The following is a 7,158-nucleotide window of genomic DNA, read 5'->3' as shown; positions in this document are numbered from 1 at the left end:
ATCCATTTCATCCAGGTTGCTCAGCTTATTGGCATATAGTTGTTGATAATAATTTCTAATAATTGTTTCTATTTCCTTGGTGTTAGTCATGATCTCTCCCCTTTCATTCATAATTTTATTAATTTGGATCCTTTCTTTCTTTTTTTTTTGATAAGTCTGGCCAGTGGTTTTTTGATCTTATTAATGCTTTCAAAGAACCAGCTTCTAGTTTCGTTGATCTGATCTACTGTGTTTTGGTTTCTAATTCATTGATCTCTGCTCTAATCTTAATTATTTCTCTTCTAATGCATGGCTTAGGCATCATTTGTTGCTTTTTGTCTAGTTCTTTAAGGTGTAGAGTTAGATGGTGAATTCGGGGTTTTTCCATTTTTTTGAGTGAGGCTTGAGATGGCTATGTATTTCCCCCATAGGACCGCCTTTGCAGTATCCCATAGGTTTTGGACTGATGTGTTTTCATTCTATTGGTTTTCATGAATTGTTTAAGTTCTTCTTTGATTTCCTGGTTGACCCAAACATTCTTGAGCAGAGTGGCCTTTAGCTTCCAAGTGTTTGAATTTCTGCCAAATTTTTCTTGTGATTGAGTTCCAGTTTTAGAGCATTATGGTCTGAGAATATTCAGGGAATAATCTCAATATTTTGGTATCAGGTGAGACCTGATTGGTGACCCAGTATGTGGTCTATTCTGGAGAAAGTTCCATGTGCACTCGAGAAGAATAAGTATTCTGTTGTTTTAGGGTGGAATGTTCTGTATATATCTATGAGGTCCATCTGGTCCAGTGTGTCTTTCAAAGCTCTCGTTTCTTTGTTGATTTTCTGCTTAGATGATCTGTCCACTGCTGAGAGTGGAGTATTGAGGTCTCCTACAATTAACATATTGTTATCAATATGACTCTTTATTTTGGTTAACAGTTGGCTTATGTAGAAGGCTGCTCCCATGTTGGGGGCATAGATATTTACAATTGTTAGATCTTCTTGTTGGGTAGACTCTTTAAGAATGATATAGTGTCCTTCTGTGTCTCTAACTACAGTCTTTAGCTTAAAATCTAATTTGCCTGATACAAGAATTGCTACCCCAGCTTTCTTTTGAGGTCCGTTGGCATGGAAGTTGGATCTCCATCCCTTCACTTTCAGTCTGGATGTATCTTTAGGTTCAAAATGAGTCTCTTGTAGACAGCATATGGATATGTCCTGTCTTTTTATCCAATCTGCAACCCTGTGCCATTTTATGGGAGCATTTAGGCCATTCACGTTGAGAGTGATTATTGAAAGATATGAATTTATTGTCACTATGTTGCCTGTGAAGTCCTTGTTTTTATAGATTGTCCCTGTAAATTTCTGTTGTAGATCACTCTTGGGGTCTTTCTCCTTTTATGGACTCCCCCTTAATATTTCTTGCAGGGCCAGCTTAGTGGTCACATATTCTTTCAGTTTCTGCCAGTCTTGGAAGCTCTGCATCTCTCCATCCACTCTAAATGACAGCCTTGCTGGATAAAGTATTTTTGGCTGCATGTTCTTCTTGTTTAGTACCCTGAATATGTCTTGCCAGCCCTTTCTGGCTTGCCAGGTCTCTGTGGATAGGTCTGACGTTATTCTGATATCCCTCCCTCTGTACATAAGGAATTTCTTCCCCCTAACTGACCTTAGGATGGTTTCCTTGGTTCTAATATTTGCGAGTTTTACTATTACGTGTTGTGGTGTTGGCCTGTTTTCCTTGATCTTGGGAGGGGTCCTCTCTGTGTCTAGGACACGAATGTTTGTTTCATTCCCCAGATTGGAGAAGTTGTCAGCTACGATTTGGTCAAATACATCTTCTAGTCCTCTCTCTCTCTCCACCCCCTCAGGGATCCCAAGAATTCTGACATTGGAATGTTTCACGGTGTCACTTATTTCTCTGATTCTATTTTCATGGATTCTGAGTTGTTTTTCCCTGGCCTCCTCTTTTCCCTTTGTATCTACTATTTGGTCTTCTAGATCACTAATTCATTCTTCTGTTTCATTTACCCTAGCTGTCTAGATTAGATTGGATCTCATTGATAGCACTTTTAAATTCTGCCAATTCAGCTTTCATTTCTGCCCTTAGAGATTCTATGTTGCCATTAATTGATTTCTCCATTCTAGCTATTATCTTCACAACTGATAGCCTGAATTCTATCTCCAAGATCTTGGTTATATCTGAATTGATTTGTAAACCTGTGGCATAAGTCATAATCTCTGAGTCTTTCCTATTTTGGGGTTTCCTCCTCCTAGTCATTCTGTTGAGGGGTGGTTGGGGGTACGTACAGAGTCCAAATTATTGACAACAACCCAAGCAAGATGCACCTGTTTTCTAGGGACCTTAGGGTTGTTGGCCTCTCGTTTTCCCAGCCTGTCTTCTGGGGGAGGGGACTGCTGCACTGTTACTCAGGCAACCCTGTTTGTGCAGAGTTGCCCTGCCCCCTATGACGGGGCATGGGTTCAATCAAAACTGGTTTTTTGGGGGCTTTTGTTCTCTGGCGGCTTTCCCTGGGGGCTTTCCACATCTCTTCTAGAGTCAGAGCAGAAGAGACCGTTTCCAACCCTCTGTCTCAAAGCAGAGAGATCCCAGTCTGTTCTTCAGTGAGCTCTCCAGGCCACACTATCTCTATTTTTGTCTGTGTTGCTATAAACTACAGTCCTGGGTTGTGAGCCCTTCAACAGCGCTCCCAGGTTGGGCACGTCTCTGCCCTTTGTGCTTCTAAAGCTGCCAGCCACCCCCAGTTCACATGTACAGCCCTGCTGCTCCCTGTTTCTGTCCAGGGGACTGCCCTAAAAGTCCTTTCCCCGCCCCTACCAATCTGCGAGTCTGTGCCATGTCCCCAGCATGGGAAGCTATTGCTCACTGGTGGTGTAGGATCCCCATGGCCAGGCTCCCTTCTGCTGACGTTTTTCCTCTGATATCTGCCCATGGAACCACGGCTCCCCACTTCATACTTCGAAAGCAACTGCCTGTGATATTCTGTTTGTAGAGATCCAGATCTATCTTCTTACATCTCAGGCTGATTTCGTGGGTGTTCAGAGTGGTCTAAAGATATCCAGCTCAATTCCGGGGACCAGTCAAAATAAGATCCCCTACTCCTCCGCCATCTTCCCCCCCATCATTAGCATTTTTAACTTAGGTTCACAATATTGGTGAGTAGGAAATGTTTCTAGTTGATCAAATGTTCACTACCCCCTTTCATCCCAGCTTAGGATAAGGAATGAAATGCAATGTTCCATGACTTTTTTTTTTAAAGATTTTTATTTATTTATTTGAGAGAGAGAGAATGAGAGCGAGCACATGAGAGGGGGGAGGGTCAGAGGGAGAAGTAGACTCCCTGCCGAGCAGGGAGCCCGATGCGGGACTCGATCCAGGGACTCCAGGATCATGACCTGAGCCGAAGGCAGTCGCTTTAACCAACTGAGCCACCCAGGCGCCCTGTTTTATGACTTTTAAGTGTACTTTTAATTAAAATTCTTATTTGTTCTCAGTCTAAATTTTTAATCTAAGCTCATCTTAAATTTTTTCCTACACAGAATTCCTGGTTTGCTTTGGATAACCAGTCAAAGATTAACACTAAAAATGATAGCCAGAGTCAAGTTTGGACAATCCTCTCAAAGAAGCTCACCTGAGATGAAGAAACTGAATTAAGAGAGAATAACAATAACTAACATACTAGACACTTCTATAAGTGTCATACACAAATTCTTTTAATCCTCATAATTATCCTAGAAAATAAGTACATTTAATATCCCCATGTTACAGATGAAGAAAGGTGATGTAGCTTCCCAAGGTTACACTGCTATGAAATAGTAAAGTCTAGTTACAAACCTTGGGGTCAAACACTACTTTACAAAAACTCTGTGTGAGACAAATTTACCTTGTTCCTATCCCCAGAGATTCTGATTCAATTATCATGAGATCGGATTGGGGTATAGGCAGTGGTCCACTGGAGTCAACTCCTACTGGCTCATGAGATCTGGTGAGAAACATTTCAGGAATTTTACCAGCTGACTGAATTCACTACTTCACACTGATGGGTTAAAATTGGCTTTCAGATACCTGCACACCAATGTCTATAGCAGCAATGTCCACAATAACCAAACTATGGAAAGATCTCAGATATCCATTGACAGATGAATGGATAAAGAAGATCACTCACACAGACACACACACAATGAAATACTACACAGCCATCCAAAAATGAAATCTTGCCATTTGAAATGATGTGGATGGAACTAGAGGGTTATGCTAAGCAAATTAAGTCAATCAGAGAAAGACAATTATCATATGATCTCACTCATATATGGAATTTAAAAAATAAGACAGTGGATCATAGGGGAAGAGAGGAAAAAAATAAAATAAGACGAGATCAGAGAGGGAGACAACCATAAGGGACTCTTAATCATAGGAAGCAAACAGGGTTGCTGGAGGAGAGGCGGGTGAGGGCATGGGGTAATGAGCACTGGGTGTTATTTAAGACTGATGAATCACTGACCTCTACCTCTGAAACTAATAATACATTATATGTTAATTAATTGAATTTAAATAAAAAAATGGGAAAGAAGGAAAAATAAAATAAAATAAAATAGGCCTTCGTCGGAGTATTTATACCATGAAAATCAACAAAGGCTATATATCAACCTCTTCTACAGAGCAGTTATTAAACATTTAGCAGCAGACCTCTGGGTAGAGGCCAGGTATCAGTATTTTTAAAACACTCCTCAGATGATAATAAGATGCAGCTGAAATTCAAAACCACTGCTTGTAGACTACTGTCATTTTTTTCAAAGGATGACATCAGAGGGGGGAGAAGATGGGATGCTCGCCTTTTACCACATAATTTACTTGATAAGCACATACATTTCTTCCATGAAATAACATGCCAAATTTAAAGACACCAACAAAGAAATATCTTTTTCAAGATTGCCTCTGTCTTCTACTTGTGGATATAGAAATAGCAGCTGATATTAATTTATGTTATGCAATGCTGTGGATGTAGTAGGTAATCAAGGGAGATTCTTTATCATAGTCTATAAAGAAAGGTTAAGAGTAACTGAGTCAGTTTTTTGAAGAGCCAATAATGGATTCTGGTCAGCAGATAGAGTACACCTCCAGGGAGTAGACTTTGGCTTCAGTTAGGAGATGAAGATACAGAAAAGTAGGCAGTGAAATACAGGGAGATCCAATACTAGGGAACTAGAGCCCAGAAATAAGAGACTAGACTTGGGATTGTTGGCAAGAACCAGAGGGAAACTTGGTCATGAAGGAATTTGGTCCTAAGAGCAATGGAATGGGAAAAAATATGGGTAAGTAAGACTGAGCCAATTTCCTAGAACTGGAAGACAAAAATTCAACTAGGCCAAGATTAGGTGAGGACCAGCAACAAAGATGGCTTGATTATGAGCCTTAGTTTGGATCACAGCTGTAGGAACAAAGATGATATGGCTACCAGCACTAAAATTATGTGGAAAGAGAGTGGCTGCAAAGTTTGTTACATATAACCTCAGGTCAGCAATTGTGATACCCCAACAATTATAGTTTCACCTTAAGGTGCAACTTCATTTACATAGACCATAAAGAAAATGCCACTACAAATGATCAACAAAATGAGGCTGCACCATCCCCATTACACTCTGGATTTTATGCAGCAAACATCCTTATTTTGGTCTCACTTCATGATTTTTAGCAAAGACCAACTAGGGTTGTAAAAGTGAATAAATAAATAAGAAAGGGTAGGTAAAAACAGAACAGTATGGACTTGAAAGATAAGGAATATATATCATATAAAAGCCAGGACATAGAGGGGATGTTATGGCTTCATTGTGTTCATATAATAATGAAGTCATTCTTAAATTTACAATCAACACAGTAGACGAAACTTTTGAGATTGTAAAGGGACCCTTAATGTTGAACTCTAAGAGGTATGTTGATAGACAAGCAACCTATCAATCTTTTTTTTTTAAAGATTTTATTTATTTATTTGAGAGAGAGAGAATGAGAGACAGAGAGCATGAGAGGGAGGAGGGTCAGAGGGAGAAGCAGACTCCCTGCCGAGCAGGGAGCCCGATGCGGGACTCGATCCTGGGACTCCAGGATCATGACCTGAGCCGAAGGCAGTCGCTTAACCAACTGAGCCACCCAGGCGCCCCGCAACCTATCAATCTTATTGGTGAAACTTTTTCAGTAGTCTATTCAGATGCATCCTTTGAATGCTGACACATTTGCTTAGAGGTAATAAGTGGTAATGATAGATCAAACTTATTGCCTGCAAAACCTCAAATTTATAGAGCTTCTTGGGGACAGACACTCCAGTAGTACCTCAATAAATTTTTATTGAACTGAAAGAATGGTGTGTGGCAATCTGTATATTGAAAATCATTAGAGCAGACTAAGATTGTTAGAATAAAAGTTTCAAAAGGAATTTAGTTGGTCTTCCAGAGAAGGTTCTTGATGAAGGCATTTTAGTTACTGTGATGTGTCAACTGGGCTAAGCTATAGTACTCGGTTATTTATTAAACATCCATCTAGACATTGGCTGAGGTATTTGAATATTTGGTTAACATCTGAAATCAGTTGACTTTAAATAAAGATTATTCTCAACAGTGTGGGTGGGCCTCATCCAATCTACTAAAAGTTATTTCTTTTTTAAAAGATTCATCTATTTATTTTGAGAGAGAGAGAGAGAGAGAGAGAGAGAGACAGCACATGAATATGTGTGTGGGAAGGATAGGGGCAGAGGGAGAGAGAGAATCCCAAGGAAGCAGACTCCTGGCTGAACACGGAGCCCAACAGGGGGCTCAGCAGCGGGAAGGGTGGGTTGCTAAACGCGGGGCTCAATCCCACGACCCCGAGGTGGATCTGAGCCAAAACCAAGTAGGACCGCTCAGCTAACTGAACCACCCAGGTGCCCCACTTTTTTTTTTTCTCTAAAGTTCTTAAGGGCAAAAACACAGGTTTCCCAGAGGAAGAAGAAATTCTGTTGCAAGACTGAAGCATTAATTCCTGCATGAGCCTGCTGGCCTGTGGACTTCAGACTTGCCAGTCCCCCAGTTGCATAAGCCAATTCCTTGACATAAATGTAAATAAATAAAATTCTTTGAAAGAAATATATCCTACTGTTCTGTTTCTCCGGAGAACCCTGACTTACACAAGTCCTTGGC

This window comes from Mirounga angustirostris, unplaced genomic scaffold (genome assembly GCF_029215605.1).
Source record: "Mirounga angustirostris isolate CCGP_5_RB_7025 unplaced genomic scaffold, mMirAng1.0.hap1 SCAF_11, whole genome shotgun sequence".
NCBI classification, from domain to species: Eukaryota; Metazoa; Chordata; class Mammalia; order Carnivora; family Phocidae; genus Mirounga; species Mirounga angustirostris.
The sequence above is the reverse complement of the archived record's forward strand: the minus strand, read 5'-3'. Positions refer to the sequence as shown.